We start from the raw sequence: 11,030 nt of genomic DNA on the forward strand, positions 1-11,030 counted from the left end.
CATAAAGTTTGACAAAGACTGGTGGTAGATATGGTGCATGGAAAGAGTTAAAATACTAGCATTTGGAATACCCTGGGCTGTCTAGTTTTCAAAAATATATGACTTGATGGGGTAAATTGCATTGGCCGGCTTCAAAGATACCCGAAATGGCACATGGGGGAAAGAATTACCAGATTTGGAAAAAATGGCTTTGAAATAGCAAAACGCTACCTGTACTTATTGCCCCATAATGGGTAGAAAAAAGCAAAAAAACATAAAAACATTGGGTATTTCTAAACTCAGGACAAATAGTAGAATCTATTTAGCAGGTTTTTTCATTACCTTTTATAGATGAGTAAAAGATTTTTCAACTAAAAGTTAGAAACAGTCATTTTTTTCTAAATTTTTCACCATATTTTATAATTTTTTTAATGGTGAATAATATGATACAATCAAAACAATGTCATCTAAAGAAAGCCCTTCTTGTCCTGAAAAAAACAATATCTAATGTGTGTGGGTTCAGTAAACGAGAAAGAAGAAAATTACAGCTAAACACAAGCAGCGCAGAAATGTTAAAAAGGCCATTGTCACAAAGGGTACAAAAAGTAAAATCAGCCTTTGTCTCGAAGGGGTTAAGAAACACCGTGTTTGGGTTCTTGTAGCTTTTATTATTATGTCAGTAAAATAAGAAGGTGAATAGAGAGAGGCCATTGCAATAAAGAGATGAAAGTGTAAATTGTACGTTTTTTATTGCAATTTTTCTTCAATTTAAAATAATGTATTTTTTTATCCGATTAATTGATTAATCGACAAAATAATCGGCCAACTAATCGATTATTAAAATAATCGTTAGTTGCAGCCCTAATTGAGACCTTCACAATGTATATGAGAATGTGATAAAATAAAGCAACAGCTGTATATGTTTCAAAATAATAGTAATAATAATAATATATGTTCACGAATAATTAAATGAACATAACGCATGTAATATATCTGGAATTGCAATTAAAAATCAGTTTGTTTTTTTTTTTGTTTGTTTTTTTTTCTTTAACTAGATGTTTATACTGTTTTCTTCTTCTACAGTCTATCTCAACCACTCACAAAACATTAATTTTTTAGTGACATGGGTAGATAAATAGATTACGTCCTCATGGTGGCGGCTTTTTGGAATAGGAGTCAGGCATAAGCTGTTGCCCACAGAGTATTGTGCAGCGGACAAGTGCAAAGGTAGAAGGAACAGCTCAGCTGTGTGCATCAGACCGCCATACACAAGGGAGAATATCCAAGAAAGGCTCTGTTGGCTGTGTCTTTCTCCTGCTCAGATGATTAGGGACCACACAGGGTTAAGGTGTGAATCCAGGACAGATGGAAGACAATTGGAGTCATAAAAAGGACACATCGGTACCCATTAACACAACAATTATTAGGAATATCTATGGGCAAGACCATGGAAACAAGATCTCTCACTATGAACTGTCTAGTTTCTATTCCTGTAAGGGACCTGCGTGAGCTGGAGGTATGAAAGTCCTTTAGCTGGATAGAAACTACATTTCTCACCGTAAGATTGTTATCCTTGGTATAAAAGTCCTTTAACTGGATGGAAACTAGATTTCTCACTATGAACCGTCTAGTTCCTATCCCTGTAAGGGACCTGCGTGAGCTGGAGAGATGAGTCCCTTTGCAGTATAGGAACTAGGGATTGTTATCCTTGTAAAGGACCATTGTTAGCTGAAGGTATAAGAGTCCTTTAGTTGGATGGAAACTAGATTTCTTACTATGAAACGCCTAGTTCCTAGCCCTGTAAAAGACCTGTGTGAGCTGGAGATATGAGTCCCTTTGCAGTATAGGAACTAGGAATTGTTATCCTTGTAAAGGACCATTGTTAGCTGAAGGTATAAGAGTCCTTTAGCTGGATGGAAACTAGATTTCTCACTATGAAGCGTCTAGTTCCTATCCCTATAAGGGACCTGTGTGAGCTGGAGGTATAATTGTCTCTTGGTTGTATAAGTACCTGTGTGAGCTGAAGGTATAAAAGTTCTTTAGCTGGATGGAAACTAGATTTCTTACTATGAACCGTCTAGTTCCTATCCCTGTAAGGGACCTGTGTGTGCTGGAGAGATAAGGGTCCTTAAGCTGGATGGTAACTAGATTTCTCACCATGAACCATCTAGTTCCTATCCGTTAACAGGACCTGGCCACGATGGAGCAAACGGTCCTTTACAGGGATAGAAACTAGCTCTCTTTACATGAGTTGGATAGTTCCTATCCCTGTACAGGACCTGACCACTAGAGGGCAAAAGGTAATTTTGCTGGATAGAAAATAGCTCACACACATTGAGCAAGCTATTTCCTATCCCTGTAAAGGACATGGTCCTTCTACCGGATAGGAACTAGTCGCAACTGTGACGATATGGATACCTGGAGCAGCCTCTCCCCCAGGATGTATCGTCCAGAAAGGAGCGTTGCTGAGACCGGGGTCAAGTCGGTGACTATATCTCCCCCAGGATGCTGGTCTCAGTAGGGGAAACTTCTGGAGCGAGGCTGAAGGGTCAGTAGACGGTAGCAGGTTTGACCTGAGCTGGGGTAGGCATTGAGTCCTTTAGCCACTGGATAGGAAGGCATGTATTGATCCCTCTGCCTCCAAGTACAGCCTTTACAGAGGCTGCCAAGTGTTAAGCTCAATGCTGACAGATCCGAAGACTCTGCCGCAACCCTCCCAAGAAAGGGACGCACACCAAACTCTTGGGGAAGACTTCTCTGTTTATTGCAAGGCATACAAGGTTATATAGGAAAACAAGGGGTGGGTAAAACACTACAAACAACCAAGTACTTTGTATACAAAAGGAAAGTTAACATAAGGAAATTAACTCAGGCATTTAATTAATACAATACAATAGTTCATACCACAACAAAGGATCATTACCATCACCTCAAGATAATGGCAGTGCAGACAGGAAGCAGCACCAATAAAAATAACGGGATTATACAAGAAAGGAACTTTTAAACACATGAATTACATCCTGGGATACAATAGTTCACACCACACCACAACAAAGAGTTAATAACATCAGCTCAAGATAATGGCAGTACAGACCGGAAGCAGCACCAATAAACATAAAGGGATTATACAAAGAAGGAACATCAGTTTGAAAATACAAAATACACATTAGCCCTTGTATGCCCACAAGTCTCAGACAGCTACCATCACAGCAACCATTAAAGTAGCTCTAGCCGGGGGGCACCAGCAAGCAGCGGCCGTTTAGATTTACATTTCCAGCAATCTGATGGCCGCCTAGTGATGATGAGACTGAGAGCAGGGTGAGGAGTCACCTCTGTCCCCATTCAGGAGGCAGAGTGCCCCATGATATGCCTTTTAACTCCCTTTATGCCACTCTGTCTCCAGAAATGCCTTTTAACCCCCTATATGCCACTCTGTATCTATAAATGCCTTTTAACCCCCTATATGCCACTCTGCCTCCAGAAATGCCTTATACCCCCCTATATGCCACTCTGTCCCATGATATGCCTTTTAACCCCCTATATGACAGAGTATAGGGGTATAAGGTATTTCTGGAGGCAGAGGGGCATATGAGGGTTAAAAGGCATATCAGGGGGCAGAGTGGCAAGCATGGGGCAGATGTGCATAACTGGAGGGGAGGTAGGTTGGCAAATAAAAGGAAATAAAAACAAAAACCAAAAATGTAGCTAGTGAGAAGGGGGGTAGGCAGAGGGTAGATAGTCTGAGAAGGGGGGAGGGGGTAGATTGGGTTGGGGGGCCCTTAACAGATTCTCGCACCGGGGCCTGAGGCTTCTGGTTACGCCCCTGCGGTGTGGCAAGCTTCGGGAAGGTTGTCTCTAATTCCTTCATATTTCCATTGGTAAATGTGTAAGGGGAGTAGCCTGGTGCTGATGTTGTCTGCATAATCCCTGGAATTGTGTTATGTGTTAACTATGCTAATCATTTCTAGTTTCCTGTGTTTTGTGAGTATCCCCTATATAAACTCTGCCCAGTCCCAGCAAAGTGTCCTCTTGCATCCTGACTGGTGTGCCGTGACTGATGGTATGGTTCTTTATGAGATCCTTCTTCCCCGGTATAGCACATTTACTCTGAGAACCCAGAGTGACTACCAATCTTGTTGCCTGCTTTGGCAAAGGGTAGGTGGTAGCGATAGCCCTTGTTATACTGGTGGCAGTGGTGGGATCTCGTATTAATGAAATGTAACTAATATCAATCCCCCTCCTCCACACCTTTATATCATGTTATCTGTCCCCTATGTTTCCCATACACCTCTCACTGCATTCACTGGATATAAGACTGAAAGATCTAGCTTACAGCTGCACCATTCAGCAATGGCTGAGATTCTGGAGACTCCTGAGCTGAGCCATGAAAGAGCAGGTAACAGAGCATGAGGTCTCTATTGGCTGATTTTTGGACTTTAGGGGAACTGTCTGCATGCGTGGCGCTTTAACACTATAATTATGCTAATGGCTGCACCATTGCTTTCTGTTTCAGTTTGGGATATAAATGCGAAGACTCGCAACCACGAATAATCCATAATATAAGTAATTCTTCTAATATATATTATATAACATAATATAATAAATTCTAATTCATAATCTATAATATAAGTAATTCTAATTCATAATCTATATTCTATCTATAATCCATAATATAAGTAATTCTAATCTATTAATATTATATAACTTAATATTCATTAATAAATCATATACTGAATCTGATTTAACCTCACTTTAGCTTAGTGGGCTGTTAGGCCCGTGTAAATTCAAATTAAAAATAAAATACTGCTAGTTAATATAAATAGTTAATCTTGAGTTAATAATTTAAATAACTTGAGCACCTTGGTAGATTGCACACAACAGCACAGTGCAGTTGTGCATAGTTTTACTTTTTCAGCAGTAAACTTCATCTAATTTTTTTGTCTTTATTTTTTTTTCCTTTTTTTATAGTTTTAAATACTACACTACACACACACAACACAAAATTTGAAACAGATCCTCCTTTTGGGTCTAAGGAGGGACAAGCTCCATCTACCACCACCACCACCACCAGTTCTAAGATGCAGCCTTTGCGTCAGTCTAGTTGGCCAAGTAGGCCAAGTAGGCCAAGCTCGCGCTTATCGTTTGGGGAAGCATTGCTTGAAGGATCATCAAGTAAAGGAAAGACACCAAAAGCAGGCAGTAGTAGTGCTGCTAGGCCCACAAGCTCTATGGTTTTTTACGGAAAGCCTAAAGCACCAGAAGCACGTTCAAAGTTAAAGGGTAGCACAACTAGTACTTCTACTAGCCCAATGAGTAAAAAGAAGTGCCTTTTGCCCCAAGCAGCATCTTCCCCATCCACAAGCACCATGCAAGGTACCAAGCAGAGCCAAATTAGCAGCAAGACTCAGAGAGGTTTTCCCAAACCAAAGCGATCTCATTCCTTCGTAGGGAAAACCACCACCACCACTAGTGCTGCGCCTACTGTTCCCACCGGTACCGCCACGCCATGTCCTCCTAGCACCTCTAGCAAGCCACCAAGTCCTTACAATATTTTTGTATGATATCAGTCTTAGCTCCAGCCTAGCATTTGATACCCATTTGATCTGGCTAATGAAGAACTAGACAATGTTAGGGATATTAATGAGACAAAATAGGCAAAACCAATATTTTATCACATACGCAAAATAACGATGCTACCAAATATTGTAGTACCACATCCACAATATTAATTTAAGGAGATACCCTATATTTTATCTCCGATCCTAAATTTTTTCAGATCGACGAAAATTATAATTCAAATCAGATATATATCGCCACGATAGTCAATCACAAATATTATTTATTGTGAATACAATTTATAAAATATATATATGAGTCACACAGTGCATGATATAAAACACAAAATTCTTAAAACATGTCAAAAATTAATCAATTCAAATACAGTATATTATCGATAGTTATCAATATAAATTGGTATTTTATGAGTCTAACACACAATTAATTTCCAGTCCACTCAGCAACCAAAAATTGATAATAATCAGGGCAGTAATGAAGATATCACTATCTCTCTTATATTAGTTCAACTAATATGACAAATTAAAAATAATTTTATTGTGTCTAAGAGTATTAGTGAAGTTCCTAATAGATCTATAGGTAAAAATACCTTTTCATTATTGTTATTATCACGGGTTATAACTAGCTGCAGTCTCACAAGCCATCATATACAATAATTCCCAGAAACAGGGAATTCTATACGAAGAAGACAAAATTCATCTCTATTCAGAATAATAAAATAATTATAATTACCACCGCTTGTTGCTGTGGTCCATCTAGTCCTTGTAGAAATTAATCCAGGTTCAGTGGCAAGAAATTAAGTGGGACGAAATATAACTTCTAAAAGTTATAAAGGTTAGGACTCAAAGTAACTCTAAGAGTGAAATATGGTGCCAGGATCTTAAGATTCCAATTCTCTGGGGTAAATTTGGTGAATAACTCCGTCAGGGTCTGTCTATTTCAGGGTGCGATCTTTTTAAGGTCCGTTTCAGGATGAGGATAATTAGGACTTCTACTCATATTTACACCCTTGTAATTTCTTAATTTACCTGCGAGAGACGCTCTGGTCTAAGAAATAACTTAAGACCATTACATATGTGTTTGGAATTCATCCATGGTCACCCTTATCTTTAGATGTTACCTCCTAGATAGTAAATCAGGTCTTTGTAGTCACCCATATCTCCAGACGTTGCCTCCTAGGTAGTAAATTAGGTTTTGGTGGTCTTACAACGTATCCCCCATTCCAATTTACATTCCTAAGGATATGCAGTGTCTACTCCTTAACTTTCTCATGGAAGATAACGTTAATTGGATCATATATACTGAAACATCTATATACATGAATACTTCTTTGTTCTCAACTATAAAGGGAACAAAGACAGAAAGAAATAATCATTATATGATTAAGTAAAATAAAATGGCTCTGACTCCATTTTGTGTAAAATACAGAATATATAGAATACATGTTTTCCATCATAAAATATCTGACAACAATAAGCCAGAGGAAGTGGAGGAGATGAGTGGTCAGGAATCAGATTCCTCAGGGAGCAGTGTACAAATGACTAGTGCACAATTTTCCCAATTTGGGAGCACTTTGAAAATGTAGAAGAAGGGCGCTATGGAAAGTGCAAACATTGTGGGAAGCTAATAAGCAGAGGGAAAGTGTCTGGCCATTTTACCAGTGCTAGCATGAAGCATCACCTCAGCACTCAACACAACGCTGTGCTATTGGGGAAAGATGCAGAAGTAAAACGTAGTGCAGGCAGCAAAGCTGGTGGCCGTGGTACTACAACAACAACTAGTACCATCTCCAGAGAGAGTGGAAAAAACCCAACAGCTGCTTCTGAGCCAATAGCAGCAGCAGCTAGTGCTGGCAGCCAGAGACCAAGGCAGGTTGGAGCACTGCATGTCCAGCCCACCCTGGAACAATTTGTGGCATTCCACTCCAAGAGATCAATGCCCAAACAGCAGGCCAATAAAGTAACGCAACTTATTGGTCAGTTCATTGCTGTTGGAGGGGCATCCTTCTCCATGATTGAAGGGGAGCCTTTCAAACAATTGATGGCGGCTGTGGCTCCACAATATACAGTTCCCTCACGTTCCACTTTCAGCAGGAACATTGTCCGCTCGCTGTATCGCGTAGAGCTCCACACGCAGCCCGGACTAAGCACCGGGGACTCAGAAGCACAGGTAAGTTGGGGGGGGGTTAACACAGGAGGATCCAGGTCCCCTGCATCACTGCGGGGGATCTGGATCTTAGTCTCATAAGCAGACCTATTTGAGGTCTGATTATAAGACGACCCTGATTATAAGACGAGGGGTATTTTTCAGAGCATTTGCTCTGGAAAAAACCTCGTCTTATAATCGAGCAAATACGGTAAATAGGTAGCAAATGTTAGGCATGTATTACAAGTGGTCCAAAATCTATTTAAAAATGTGAAATAATCCCTATTCTTTTATTAAACATCTATGGATGTGTGACTGTGTATGATAAAAAGGAGGCCAAGTTCCTTGGAGCATTTGTCTAGGTCATTTGTGTACAGTACACCTCGGTACGTGTGTGCAACTCTATTGGTCCTTTCGGCATTGGTTGTTTCGCCTGCCATCAACGAATGAGGTGCATTCTGCAGTTCTGCAATTCATTTGTTGATGCCAGACCAGCCCCCTTCCGGCGACCAATAGAGTCGCACACACGTACCTTCACGGCGCGAATGCATCTGCTGCTGCTGCTCCGACGTGTTCTTAACCCCGTATTAACCCCTGCTAGGCAACCAGGAGAAAAGGAAGATGAGCCGAGCACGAACAATGTCCACAAATATTCGCCTGAAAAGAAGACAGGAACGTCGAATATTCGCGGAATACGAAGATTTTTTCCCCCGAAGACGAACACGAAGACAAACACGAAGAGCCCCCTGGTACCCAAGTCTAGTTAAAACCATTTGTGACGCTAATGGAATAAATGGATGAATTCTGAGATTCTCTTGGAACGTTCCCCACGTGCGGGATTCTGTCCCAGTACCTACAACTGCTAAGATCATTTAGTTAAACCGTTGTGTCTGTGCCATGTAGCTGGTACGTCTGTGCTTGTGTTGGGATAACAATTACGCTGACTGACTACAGAGCTGCTTCATCTTCCCTGGGGGTCTCTGAATAACTCGGGTTTTGTGTTGGTCCCAACTATGTCCGCGCAAATCTGCCACAGCTCCGGTATTATATTCCCCGGCTAAACCATGTCGATATCTGTGCTGTGATCGGTTACTGGGACTATTTTGCTGACATTCGCTTTGAATACATTGATCAAAGGCTTCCAGTGCACGAGGAGTTACACAATAAAAAGACGAGCTATTGGGGGGGGGTTATTTACATATATACATTACAGTGCATATGGCGGCAGAAGTTGAATACAGAAAAGCCGCCATCATTTCTGTGCTTTGAGAGGGTGGTAGGTGACTGGAACCGCCTCCCAGCAGCACACAGCAACAGAACTGAAATATGCCCAGGACTCCAAGATGAAAAGAAGGTAGCAGGAGCTGGCCAAGGTCACAAAGTCTGCCTAGAAAACACACAAAACCGAATTAATCCGTTCCTCTCTCGGAGTTCTCATCACTTCTGGATGCAGCAGCAGAATATTTGGAGGAATCTCCGCCGGATCGTCTTCCTCTCTGACTGCGCCTGTTTCGTTAGAACGTTCAGATGCGATTAGCGGATTTTACAAGGAAAACGCAGACTGTTTTCAGATGGGATTTCTCGGCTATGTGATAAGTACCGGGGCCGGGAATAGTAACGCTTTCGTGATCTCGTCATCGCAAACTCCGGACCTCCCAAAGATTTCCCATAACTTAGCAATTACGCCCCTTAATCCATCTCAGATACTTCTTAACCCCTTATATACCCTATGAGAATCAGCTCTAGGGCATTCTGTGTGTATACTGCTCTCATCCGATACACTGTATTGTATAAATATTCTGCACTGATTTCCGTTACTAGTCACACACACAGGGCCGGCCTTAGGGCCGCCATGGCAACAGGGGCGCTGTCCAGGACTTAAATTAAAACAGCTTTTTTTTTTGTAACTTTATTTAACAGCCTCCATGTTAAATAAAGTTTTTTTTTTAACTTGAACATGGAGGATGTTAAATAAAGTTAAAAAAAAAATGGTATTTTAATTTAAGTCCCGGGCAGGAGCGCCGAGCGGTCGCTCGTGAAGTTTTCAGCAACCGCTCAGCATCCCTCACTCTCCGTGACTCCGTCGCGGTGCCGACGTTTCATTCTGAGAGCCGGAATATTCTGGCGCTCAGCTGTGAAGCGTGCACCGCGGCAGAGCAGGAAGACGGACACCTCCCTCTCCCACCACAGGACTCAACAAGGTAAGTAAGGATAATGAGATGTAGGGAGAGGGGGTAGATAGTGAGAAGGGGCAGGGGGGGCACTGAGAAGGGGCAGAGGTGGTAGATAGTGAGAAGGGGCAGAGGGGGGAGATTTTTTTCCTTTCTTTTTTTGGGGATGGGGGGGGCGCCAGAGGAGTAGTCTGCACAGTGCGCCAGAACACTTAAGGCCGGCTCTGCACACACACACATATATATATATAATTCAGTAAGTGATAGACTAGCAAGCTCACCAGTTCATATTCCCTTAGTTTTTGCCGGGACGCCTCGAGTTCTCTCTTTTTTCGCAGGTAGTTGCTGTCCGCGCGTCTCGCTCGTCTCTCTGCTCTTTCCAGCCAGCTTTGCAGATTCCGCTCTCTTTACTGAAGCTGTTTCATGCGATTATGTTCCTTGTCTAAGGTCCAAGAAAGTTTCATCAAAGGGAGGAAAAATGGTTGATATATATGATGTATATGATATATATATATATATATATATATATATATACCGTATTTGCTCGATTATAAGACGACCCTGATTATAAGACGACCCCCCAAAATCTGAATATTAACTTAGGAAAAAAAGAAAAAGCCTGAATATAAGACGACCCTAAAGGAAAAAAGTTTTACCAGTAAATGTTAATTCATGTAAACTATTTTTTTAAATAAAAGCTATGATTGAGAAAAATATTTTTTTTTTGTTTTTATTTCTTGTATTTTCCAACCTGTCCCCCAGTTACGCACATCTGCCCCCAGGCTTGCCACACCAATATGGCACTGTGGCCCATGATATGCCTTTTAACCCTCTATATGCCACTGTGCCCCATGGTATGCCTTTTGACCCCCTATGTGCCACTCTGCCTCCAGAAATGCCTTATACCCCTATATCCCATTCTGGCATTTAGGGGGTTAAAATGCATATTATGGGGCAGAGTGGCATATAGGGAGGTATAAGGCATTCCAGGAGGCAGAGTGGCATTAAGGGAGTTAAAAGGCATTATATAGAGCACTCTGCCTCCAGAAATGCCTTATACCCCTATATGCCACTCTGGCATTTAGGGGGTTAAAAGGCATATTATGGGGCAGAGTGGCATATAGGGAGGTATAAGGCATTTCAGGAGGCAGAGTGCTCTAT

Source organism: Spea bombifrons, chromosome 11 (genome assembly GCF_027358695.1).
Source record: "Spea bombifrons isolate aSpeBom1 chromosome 11, aSpeBom1.2.pri, whole genome shotgun sequence".
Classification (NCBI taxonomy): Eukaryota; Metazoa; Chordata; class Amphibia; order Anura; family Pelobatidae; genus Spea; species Spea bombifrons.